Source organism: Mustelus asterias, chromosome 17, assembly GCF_964213995.1.
Source record: "Mustelus asterias chromosome 17, sMusAst1.hap1.1, whole genome shotgun sequence".
Lineage (NCBI taxonomy): Eukaryota > Metazoa > Chordata > Chondrichthyes > Carcharhiniformes > Triakidae > Mustelus > Mustelus asterias.
Genome location: NC_135817.1, coordinates 73,916,601 through 73,929,791, shown reverse-complemented (window position 1 = coordinate 73,929,791; position 13,191 = coordinate 73,916,601).

The window sequence follows — 13,191 nt, the reverse complement described above, 5'->3', positions numbered from 1 at the left end:
TTGGCTCTCAGCTTCCAGCCCAGCTCCAGAAATTCCTGCTTTAAATCCCCGTCCCTTCTCTTACCTATGTCATTGGTACCAATGTGCACCACGACTTGTGACTGTTTCCCCTCCCCCTTCAGAATCTGGAAAACACGGTCTGAGACATCACGGACCTTGGCATCCGGTAGGCAACATACCATCCGTGAGTCTCTTTTGCTGCCACAGAACCTCCTATCTATCCCTCTAACTAACGAGTCCCCAATAACTATCGCCCTCCCGCTCTCCCCCTTTCCCTCCCGAGCCACAGAGACGGACACAGTGCTGGAGATCCTCTCACTGCGGCTCCCCACTGGTATGTCATCCCCCTCAACCATATCCAAAGCGGAATACTTGTTGCTAAGGGGAACGACCACCGGGGATCCCTGCACGGACTGCTTCCTCCCAGCCCCTCTCACCGTCACCCATCTGTTTTCAATCCTCGGAGTAACTGTATTCCTAAAGCTTGTGTCTATGGCCATCTCTGCGTCCCTGATGATCCTAAGTTCCTCCAACTCCAGCTCCAGTTCCCTAACACGGGACTTTGATTTAAATCACAGCTTTCCTTTCAGAGGGGCAGAAAGGTTTTAAGAAGAGCAGGCTGAGTGATCTGTTGAGTGCAAAAACAGCCAGAAATGTCAAGGAGACAGTAATGTGGGACTAAAATCATTCAGATGAGGCGGATGCACCAAGTTTACATGCTGCCCACCTCGATCTAAACAAAAAGTGTGGGCAGATCCTGAATCACAAAGGTCGTGCCCCAAAAAATGGGGTAACTGAATTTCTGACCCCCTTCTCTCTTTTCAAGATGATTTTCTTGACCTCTATGCCATCATCATCATCTTTCTGTTTGGAAGCTGCTGTCAGCAATGGTGAGACAGTGGGAAATGAGAATTCAGAAAAACCAAAGGTGTGGAAAAGGATGCTGTATACCTTCCAGGTGGCACAGTGGTTAGCACTGCTGCCTCACAGCACCAGGGACCTGGGTTCGATTCCCAGCTTGGGTCACTGTGTGGAGTTTGCACGTCCTCCCTGTGTCTGCGTGGGTTTCCTCCTGCTGCTTCGGTTTCCTCCCACAGTCTGATAGATGTGCTGGTTAGGTGCATTGACCCGAACAGGCGCCGGAATGTGGTGACGAGAGAAGTTTCACAGTAACTTCATTGCAGTGTTAATGTAAGCCTTACTTTGACTAATAAATAAACGTTTTTTTTCCCACTGTCTGCCTTATAAAGGGCTCAGGTGATGAGTTCCACCTGGGCAGGCCTTTGCCTGTTACCAAGGGAACTCGTATTCAATGAGCCCCACAAGGAGATCAGTTAAGAGATTCCCCATGGAATCCATTGGGGTTATCACATAAGAAAGTGGACAAAACACGCCAATGAAAGAAAAGGAAGATTATCATCATTACAGACAACTATCCTGTATATCCCAACATCACTGGCCTGAAGAGCACAGAACTTGTTTCTTTATTCCCAATACCAAGGCCAAGCTCCAGCTAATGGATCAAGGGGTGATTACAGACCTGAAAACCCACTACTGATGGTAGCTGATCTACCAGGTTATTGAGGCTATTTATAAAAAGCAGGAGTACAATCCAACTTTATTGGAGGCCATGTTCATGGTGAAAAGGTATGGAAGATGGTGATGGAAACCACAGTTACCAACTGCTTCCAGCGTACTGGATTCAAGCAGATTTGGACTGTGAAAGATGTTGAGAACCAGGAAGAGCAGGGTTGGACTAACCAACCTGATGACAAGGCACTTTTCACTCAGCTATAGGCGACCGGTATGGAAATTCCAGCAAAGACAACCATAGATACTTATGCAGAGATAGTCAATGACCCTGAAGACCTTGATGACGATGAATGCCTGATTGCTTGTCCGTCTGTTTTCCTGGCTGATATGGCCATAGAGATGTTCCGTGATTTTGCATTGTAGCATGAGAACACTGAAAGCTTGTTTGGCTGCATTGACAACATGGCACACTGTGTTGAATATGTCAGAAAACAGCATGATAAACAAAAAGAATACAGAGCACTTTTGGAGCTAACTCCCGGCCTTTTACAATGTAAAACCCTAGCTTTTTGTAAGGTTTGGTCATTTTAAGGTAGAACAAATTGATTTACGGCCGGAATGTTACCACCATTCACACTGATGGGATTTTCCCATCCTGTTGCAGTGAACGGAGATTTAGCAGGGCACCAAATTCTCCAACCTCACTGCGGCGGGAGCGTGGCATGAACAGTCCGTAAGATCACGCCCTATGTCTTTTTCACACATTTACTGCTTTATTGTGTTTATATTTGACCATTTAATTTTTTGTTTATAGGCGTACTGGGTTACATAGAGATGCATTCATGAGGGAAAGGAGCCTCTTCAGCTATTAGAAGATCTGCTTAACTCATGTTTGGAAGAGGATCCCTTTGAGATTAAAATTTCAGATTTCCAGCATCTGGAGTATTTTTTTAATTCAATTTTTATTTCTTTGATTGCATTGGTTTTGATTGACTGAGAATTGCTAATGTTAATTGCCGTGATCTGATACCATAATTAAATGATATGATTGCTTTCCCATTTGCAGGAGCTACTATGTCGTGTATATATTGGTGCTTACATTTGCCAATCTTATTATCACGCCTCTTGGAATTACTTTTTTTGATCAAGATCAAGGCCTGAAAACAATAGGATGGAGAATCTTCAGTTTTGTATCTGACCTATTGTATCTTGTCGACATCATTATAAATTTCAGAGTGGGTTTCTTCAGTGAAGATCGTGAGGTAAGAAATATAGTTACCATACAGGTGCAGCACTGCATACTTAGTGAGAATGATGTGGATCTCCAAGAAGATCGCGCATATCGACACAGACATCAAGTCCACATCATGACTACCATCGACACCGCAAACTGCCGGCTCCAAGTGGAGAGGATCTCCAAGAAGATCGCGCATATCGACACAGACTTAGTGAGAAGCCAATTCAATTGATTTCTCAACAAATGCTATTTCCAAGCGGACCTCTATATTGAAAGGAAACAGTAAATTACAAAGTTAGACAGTGCAGAATCTAAATAGATTACTGGAAGTTATATGCAGATGTGCTTATCCTATTACAGCATGCTATGTAATATTCTTTTCACAAGAACATAAGAAATAGAAGTAGGAGTAGGCCACTAGGAGCTTCAAGCTTGCCCTGTCATTTAATACAGTCATGGCTAAGCTATGCTGGCCTCCACTCCTTTCTCTAATATTATATCCCTTGTGATTGTTTTTAAGTTCTACCATGTTATTTAAAATCAGCCCATCTGATGTCTTAGGGATATTTGCAATGTCTTCCATGGTGATGACTGTGCAAAAGATTTGTTTAGCATATCCACCATTTCTTTGTTTACTGTTATCAATTTACCAGCCTCATTCAGTAGAGGTTCCACATATATCTTAGCTACCTGCTTCCTATTTATATATCCACAGAAACTCTTACTGTTTGTTTTTATGCTGCATGCAAATTTCCTTTCAAAATTCATTTTCTCCCTTCTTATGAGCTTTGTAGTCTTCTGCCTCAGGATCCTAAAAACTTCCCAGTCCTCTGGTCTACCACTATCCTTTGCCACTTTGTATATCTTCACACTGCTTTTCAATTTAACATTATCTTTGACCTCCTTTTGTTCATAGATTTTGCCTCTTTCTCATGGAATTCCTCTTTTTGATTGGGCTAAACACTTGCTGAACATTTTGGACCAGTAGTTTGAATATCTGCCACTGCTTGTCTACTGACCTGTATCTTAACTTGTTTATCCAGAACACCTTAGATAACTCCTCCCTCATACCATTACAATTGCCCTTATTTAAGTTGAAGATACTGGTTATAGACCAATGGCGTTAACCCTCAAACTGTATCTGGAATTCAAACATATTGTGGTCACTACCCCCGAGGGGATCCTTAACCACAAGATCCCTTATTAACCCTTTTTCATTACACAAAACCAAATCTAGAATATCTTGTTCCTGGGTAGGTTCCACAATGTACTGCTCTAAAAAGCAATCCCTGATGCACTCTACAAATTCTTCTTCCATGCTACTCTTGCTGGTTTGGTTTCTCCAGTCAATATACAGATTAAAATCTTCCATGATAATTTCAATTCCCTTCAAACATGCCCTTGATATTTTTCCATTTATGCTCTGACCTCTTAAGAGGTCACATTTTGAGCGTCTATAGTCGACTCCCACTCTTGTCTTCCTTTCCCTGCTATTCATGATTTTAACTCAGAACGATTCTACATCACCATCCACTGCTTTTATATCATGACTCAACACTAACGGGCTAGTTGAGGCTGCCTGCAGTAGCTTTTTCTTTGTCTGTCAGACTCTTGCTGCTGTTAATGTGCATGTGCAGCATGAGAGGTCAGCATATGTGCAATACCTCTCTCTCCAGGCTATCTGATGAGTTAAGCTCCACCCACAGGTTCTCTGGCTAGAAACTGACTAGCCTATCTTTTTAAAGGCAGTGTACATAAGATTGGGCATGAAAGCTTGCCCAAAAAACGGATCTGGAACTCTCCCATTTTCAGACTAGCTGGACACTTAGAAAAATCTCATAAAATTTCACCTGATATGTTTCATTTCAGGTATGATTCAAATGACCCACGAGGGAGCCTTTATCAAACAAAGTTTATTTAAGAATATAGTTAACATGTAAAATGAGAAAATTAGCAATAACTTTTAACAATTATAGACAAAATCAACACAACCATGATAATGTATAACTCAACAAATATATCTAAGATGTTCCAATCAAACAAAAACTTCCCATTGACAAAAAAAACCCTTTGCACAGGTTTAACACAGCAAAGACTAATACTGGAACTGTGTCCTTAGGTTGGAGAATTGAATAACATGACTTCTCAGCCTTATAACTTCTAGTAGCCCTCTGGCCACATTCAGAACAGTTTGAAGTCTTCGCTCCTCACGACACACTAAAAGAATGAAAGCCAGTTCCATAGGCTGCATCTGTGTCTCTGTCTCGCACTACTCACTGCAAGGGAGAGAGTGAGAGAGAATATTGAGGAATCACCACTATGGGTTGACCCTTTTCCCATCCTTCCCAGTAGCAATGGCTCGATGGTTACTGACTATTGTGCTAGCCATCACATTGAGAACCTTTCCTTTACAGTCTCGCAGAATGGATACGATCCCATACCATCCTTTCTCCACTCAGCTGGACTGAGTAGTCAAAGCTTTGAAAACCCTCCTGAGATCTCAAGTAAGGTGTAAGCATCTGCCCCCAGGGTTACTGTAAAGCACTGTGCACTACACTGTCAAGGTAGGGGAGGGCCCAATAAGGACGCTGCAGCACCCACAGCTGATGGAGCAGGGTGCTCTGCTGAGCCTTTTAGCCTTTGTCCTTTATTGTGGATGGTATATGCACTTGCCCTCTCAGCAAATGGTGCAGGAATACTATGGCACTCAGAATGGGGAGATCAGCGCGCAAAGGGTTAACTGCAGATTGGTAATCAGTGGTACCCACACATAACAGTGGTGAGTAAGTGGGCATAATTTGCTCAGCAGTTAAAGGAATTATAATAGATTAGTGGTTCAATGATCTGCTAGGTATAAAAGGTATGCTCATTGATGTCATGCTTCTCTATTAGAATTAACACGCTCAGTCATGAACTCACAGTCACTCCATGAATCTTAGTGGATCCTTCATGCCTTGTCCACTGAACACCCACCCAAACCACAAGCCCAGCCTTCCTTACGCAATGGTAGGGCCTTTCATGGAGGCAGAGGCCCATCAGTTGAAATGTCAGGCTTGGGATGGGTCAGCTTTAAAAGTGGCTTCCTTCCCCTCCTGCTGATGTGTCATTCCCCTCTTCAGGGGCCAAACCATCACCCCTTCTCTCAAAGAAGCCATGTGTCTCCCCCCACTTCTCTCTACCTCCTGCCGGCTCTTCCTCTGAGTTAACAGCTCTGCCACCTGAACCTTCCAAGCCCCCCTAATCACATCCCCCGGGCTTGCCAATGACTCAACTCCACACCAACTTGCACCTGAGATCCTTTTCCTGGTCGCCCACCTGCCATCCCCCTCCCCCATTTTGGCCGCATTGCGCCGACCTGAGACCCCCAGCCCACAGTCCCCCGTGCTTCCAGAGTCCCAAGCAGCAGAGTCTCTTCTGCATGCCTCCACTCCAGCACCCCAAGCAGCATTTCTTCTCAAGCCTCAAAACCTTCGTGTGCAAACCCCAAGATTAGTAGCCTGCTCCTTCCCCAACTTCCAGATGCCCTGTTCCCCAATAGCCATTGATGGCCTGTGATGAACTATGTACTCACCTCTGAACTCTCCTTGAAGGTGAACTTGCCAGTTTCATGTTTTAAAAACCTGTTACACAGCCATGAGTGGAATTCCCAGTGTTGGGGAAGGATCACTGCAGAGAAACCTGCTAATGATACTATATCACATTCAAATTGGTGGCAGGGATCCCATTACGTTATTTGTGGGGGGATGAGGACAATCTCTTTGGAAATTTCCACTGGCAGAAATCACAATTTTTGCTTCTGGTAATATTTTGCATCGCTATTTACGCCCACAGCAAAATCCCTTCCCTTGTTTTTATTAAGTGTTTTTTAGTTTTGTCTGGTTCATGTGTTTTTTTTCAAGTTTCTCTTATATTTGTATTCCTTGTTAGATTCTTGTACTTCATCAATATATATTTTTCAACAGTTTATTATTTTTTAAAGCATTGTTTGTAATTTTTAGTTTTGTTTCAAATGTGGTTTTTGCCTTTATGAGGCAGCTATTTTGTTACAGCATTCTAATTAGTAAATAACAAATGTTCTATAGAAATGATTCTTGGTTAGTTTTCGTAATAGGGGATACAGTAACATGATTTGACATCTTTACCTACAGGTGCTGAACTTGAATCCAAAAGATATTGCTAAGCGATACATCAAAACCTGGTTTTTGCTTGACCTAGCTGCAGCATTCCCTCTGGACTTTATATTATTCGTTATTAAGGTAAGGTAAGCAGCATTTACTCACAAACATATAACAAGCTAATTAATGTCTTCAGGCTATAATTTATAGAGTCATAGAGGTTTACAGCATGGAAACAGGCCCTTCGGCCCAACTTGTCCATGCCGTCCTTATTTTTTTTAAAAAACCCCTAAACTAATCCCAGTTGCCTCCATTTGGCCCATATCCCTCTATACCCATCATACCCATGTAACTATCTAAATGCTTTTTAAAAGATAAAATTGTACCCGCCTCTACTACTACCTCTGGCAGCTTGTTCCAGACACTCACCACCCTCTGTGTGAATAAATTGTCCCTCTGGACACTTTTGTATCTCTCCCCTCTCACCTTAAACCTATGCCCTCTAGTTTTAGACTCCCCTACCTTTAGGAAAAGATATTGACTATCTACCTTGTCTATGCCCCTCATTATTTTATAGACCTCTATAAGGTCACCCCTCAGCCTCCTACACTCCAGAGAAAAAAGTCCCAGTCTATTCAGCCTCTCCTCATAACTCAATCCATCAAGTCCCGGTAGCATCCTAATAAATCTTTTCTGCACTCTTTCCAGTTTAATAATATCCTTATATATATTATTCAAAAAGACCTGGTGCATTCTTGTGTTTACTGTCCATAAATGCTGTTTGCTGCAAGTGTTTGTCAATATTGATAATGGAAAATGCCTTTATAAATGTTTTTGAAGGTATTTTATATGTAACCAATTTATTACGGGAAGAATGTACGTACATATTACATCATCATGGTTTGTGGATAAACTAATTAAATCAATTAAAATTATTTTAAAAACCATTTTATCTACCTTTTTTCAGTAGCTGAAAATTCTAATATCCTAAATAAATGTTTAAACAAAAAACAGAAGCCACAAAATTACACATTTCACAATAATGTAAAATTGATCCATTAAATTGTTTTTGTGTCTTTGGGGAGGCGGTGATGTCACTGTAATCCAGAGACCCAAGGTAGTGCTCTGGGGACCGGAGTCTGAATTCAATAAAAATCTGGAATTAAAAGTCTAATGATGCTCATAAAACCTTGTTGATTGTCATGAAAACCCATGGGGTGGCACAGTGGTTAGCACTGCTGCCTCATAGCGCCAGGGATCAGGATTCGATTCCCAGCTTGGGTCACTGTCTGCGTGGAGTTTACACCCCTGTATCTGCGTGGGTTTCCTCTGAATGCTCTGGTTTCCTCCCACAGTCTGAGAGACGGGCTGGTTAGGTGCATTGACCTGAACAGGCGCCGGACTGAGGCGACTAGGGGAATTTCACAGTAACTTCATTGCAGTGTTAATGTAAGCCTTATTTGTGACTAATAAATTAACTTTAACTTTAACATCTTGTTCATGAGTGACCTTTAAGAAAGGAAATCTGTTGTCCTTATCAATCTGGCCTACCTGTGACTCCAGATTCACAGAAACGTGATTGACTCTTAAATAAACTAACAAGTCACTCAGTTGTGGTACTTGGGGATGGGCAACAAATACTAGCTTTTTTCTCATGAAATTCCATGAAGGAATAAAAACAATGTCTGGGTATTGCAATGGAAGCTGAATCTGATGTGATGAATGGTCAGCTTGTTGCCATGCAAGCCTAGACTGCTGACATACACTAGTTGAAACTGAGTTGCCTGATGATTGTGTCTATGCCACTATGCAACATGAGAATGATGTAGAATTAGTTCCAAGAGAAGAAGTGTGTACTGAAGTTTCAAGTTATACTTCTCGGATCAAGGACAGCCAAATTCCAGAACATTGTATACTACCAAAGATGAATAGACATCTTCCTGATTGACTTTCTGTGTATAATGACTAATGGTGCAATATACTGTGTCTAGAGTATAATTGATCCTATGTATAACACTATAATAATGTGTTGTCAGGAGCACAGAAGTAAAAGGGGAGGGATGTTATATATTTAAGTGATTGCATGATTGCTTTAATAGCAGGTCACATGACTGGATCATGCACTCATTGGGGTGTTTCACAGGCTTCTGTCTTAGTTTCATTTTCTGTTCCGTGCAGGGAACATCTCTTTCAATAAACCTGTTGTGTGTTACTTTGAATCTACAAGTGCAAACCACATCTTTTACTTTTTAAAAAAAACCCACAACCTCTAACATAGTTAGGACATTACATGGTGGTGCAGAATTCTTAGAAATTTGGTCAAATTCCTCCTGCATGTGTCACACCACTACCTGGAGACTGTGGCAACTTTAAATAATTATAGGAGCCACTAAGCAGTTCAGAGCCAGTTGGAATAAGTCAGTAACTACCTAAAAGTAGTTGGTGATCACTTTAAATGCTATTAGTGATTAGGGAGCTGGTGGAATGGGGGTCTTTCCTGCTGCTGAAAGCATGTTCAGCTGTGTGAGGCTAAGGTAGGGTTTTAGCTTGAGTATTCAGCTCCAAAATGACATCAAATCAATATAATTCATGTGGCCACTCAGTGCACAAATGCTAATGCCTTTACCAATTGGCATGTGGCCTGGCAAGCATAATGGATGCCATTTTGGAGGCAAAACAACACCTAGACCTCTGAAAACCAGGCATATTGGAGTCAAATTTAGTCTTCCAAAAGACAATCATAAAACACCAAATTTAATGTTTTCAGTAATCTCTTAAAAGTTTCAATCCTGATTTAGTTTGCTTGTTCTTTGTTTGTGCTAGCAGGTCTTGCTGCTCCTTTCCCTAAATTGGTATGTGCTGGGCTCTGGAGGAATTGGGCTGTTATTGCTTTACTGGAATGGATAGACCCAAAACACACCTGGGCCTGATTAACTGTCAACAGCAATTACCTGTTGGTTAGCTAATTAACAGCTGAATGGCAGGAAAGATGTTCGTTCAGAGAGCCATAGTTGTCAGGGGGCCAGGAGCAGAGTGGACTCTTCCATTAAGATTGCTGTAGGTGGGGATGTTTAAAAGGCTGTCAGTAATATGCAAAGACAATGAGGAGACTGAAGCAACAATTGTGGAATTCAGTGTAGTTTTACTAATTTTGGGCTTTTCACTTTGGAACTCTCCAAATTCATCAAAGACGTCAGTTTTTGTCTCCTCTGAAGAAACCCCATTTGTGACAGAGACTGCAGTCCTTTGCTCTGCATCCCCCAGGTTTGACTCATTAGGCTTAACAGTCTGTCCCTCACTGGATGAAACAATTGCAAAGTCTCCCAAGTCGCCACCACCTTCTTTTTTCTCTTTGGTCCGTTCCGCAGTTTCTTTGAGGTCTCCAAAAGCGTCAAAGTTGCACTGCGAACTCGTTTCCTTGGCTGAGAATGTTGTTACCTCTTCAGTGACAATCAACCTTGCTATCCTGCAGCATAGGCAGGACCAACATGTTGAGGGACTTGAGGCAAGGTGACCAGATGACAAAGCCAGGCTAGTGGCAATTCAGATGTGCAGACATGCATGGCCTCAAACTTCTCCTATGACTGCTTGTGGTCACTCCTATAGGTAGTTCATGATCAAGGGAGATACTGCTGCCAGGTGATGGCAAGAGGAAGCCTCCACATTTTTACCAAGAAAGCCTGGGCGAAGGTGACGTTGTTAGTGAACAGCAATGGAAACATGTATAGGACTTGGGTGCAAGTGTCAAAAGAGTATAAATGACCTTCTCCACTCTGTGAGGGTGAGTAAGGAAGGTACTTTGCATTTTGAATGAATATATATAGTTGAGCATGCATTTGTTGGAGCTGGAAGGTGGTATACAAGTAGCTATAGTGGCAAAGAAGGTCTCTGCCCAGCAAGGCTGTTCAGAACTAGGTAGGATGGCAGGCATACCTAGAAGGAAAAAGTCCCGCAAAGTGTTGGGCACGTGGATGAGCAATGTTGGGTTGGAGAATGTACACCTCAGCCAAATAGAATTGGGATTCATTAATGTGCCTTCAGAAGAGAAGAGGAAGCACAATGCATTAGAACACAATCATATAAATGGTGGAATTCCAAATCTGGCAGTACTGACATTGATGAAGGAGGAGATTCTAGACCAAAAGAGAAAATGCTGGAAAATCTCAGCAGGTCTGGCAGCATCTGGAAGGAGAGAAAACGCAACCTGGAGGAATAGCATCTCATCTTCCGGCTGGGCACATTACAGCCTTCCGGTCTCAACATCGAATTCAACAACTTCAGATGATTAGCTCTACCCCACCTTGACCCCTTTGTTTTTCATTTTATTTAATTTTTAATTGTTCTCTACCTTTTATTTCTTTGTTGTCTTTCTTTATTTTTCTTCCTCTCCCACACACTTTCCCCCAATTTTATCCCCCGTTTCTTAGCTTTTCTCCCCCTTTGCTTCCCCCTTTTCTCAATTTTACCTCTCTCCCACTCACCTCCCCCCTCCCCCTACATCTTCATTTGTCACAGCTTACCCTCTGATTTCAGCTTCTCTGCCGTTTGGCCATTCACATCTTCTATTCTGTCTATGGACTGCTATTAGCAGCCTTTCCTCTTATTTTTGTGTCTATGGCTCATCTTTCATTCCCTCACCCTACAGTATAAATATCTCCCATTTTTTATGTTTTATAACTTTGACAAAGGGTCATCTGGACTCGAAACATCTGCCTTTTTCTCTCCTTTCAGATGCTGCCAGACCTGCTGAGGTGTTCCAGCATTTTCTCTTTTGGTTTCAGATTCCAGCATCCACAGTAATTTCCTTTATGAGGAGATTCTAGAGTTGGCATGTAAAAGGGAGATGAGATATACTGGTTGAGGAGAGGTGGGGGCTTCTGAGAAGGTTGAAGTGAAGGGCATACACTTTTGACAGGAGTGTACCATGAGATATTAAGTGCCCTGGGGCAAAGATTGAATGGTTATGATATATGGGCTTTTGCTATATTTTGTTTTACTTGTGAAGTGTGCTATGCCATGTGTATGATGTTGCAGCAGCTACTTAGGTTGCTTCTTTAATGCTTATATATATTCATTGCTGTTTTTCATCTATCCGGTGAAGGACAATCAAGGATGGGCAATAAATGATGGCCTCGCCAGTAACGGTCCCATCCCATGAATGATTTTTTTAAAAGATGGATCGTCACCCAGACCAATCAAAAATTCAAAAGGTCCATCTTGGAGGAGGAGGGTTCCTCAGATACTTCAGTGTCACATCCTCGCACCATCCCAGATTCTGGTACCTCGGTGGGCTTCAGCATTTCCATACAGATGGCAGCAAGGCTGGTGCAGCACATCGCAGTCACCTGAGTAGCTATCAGACTGAGAGTTCCCAGGACTCTGACACTCGGAGGAGTGTTGGAGGCCAGGATGATGCTGAGCCCTAGGCAGATGACAAACCTTTAAAGTCGTCTATCAAGCAACAAATGCTGGATATCCAGCCAAATGTATATGGTGGTCTGGCCGAGGTTCCAGAAAGTATGCAAGGCCTGATCTGTACAAAGGAGGAGTTCATCTGGGGCTTGAGCACTGTGATCACCCTCTCCTCTGAATACACAGCATCCTCCATCAAGAGATTGTCTGTCTCATGGACAGCCAGCTGCAGCAGCCCATTTAAAGGTTTCTGGGGTTGAGTTTGGACCTGTAAGTCCACACACTGACAGTGACCTCAGCAGGGCATTGCCTGTATGAGAGGTAGATGAAGTGTTTCTGCTAGTTTCTTGTCCATCAGTGGTATGCAGTGAGATCCAAGCAAATCTTATGTATGTGGATGAGTAACAGTTCTCTGCATTTGGCAGCTCCTCTGATGGTAGCCATGATGTGGAGATGTCGGCGTTGCACTGGGGTAAACACGCATATCGACACAGACATCAAGTTTCTAATGTTTACCCCAGCCCAACGCTGGCATCTCCACATCATGGCTACCATCGACACCACAAACTGCCGGCTCCAAGACACAGACACCAAGTCGCCTCTGATGGTGACAGTAATTCTTTTGCCCCTTTGCTAATGACGGTGTTATCTTGGGATTATGTGATGATTTGAGAAGTATCTGCCACTATCCAGGACTCTACCACACAAACATGGTCCTCACAATCTTTGACAACCAGACGACAATTGCCAAGGTCATCCAGGTCAACAGGGCAGCTGAGTCAGAAGCTCGGCTGCAATGCACCTGCCAGCGATGGGGGAGCACTAATATGGAGCAGTGGTAAATGGTTTAATAAATCACACTAAACACAGAGGGACAATCACAGATTATATATT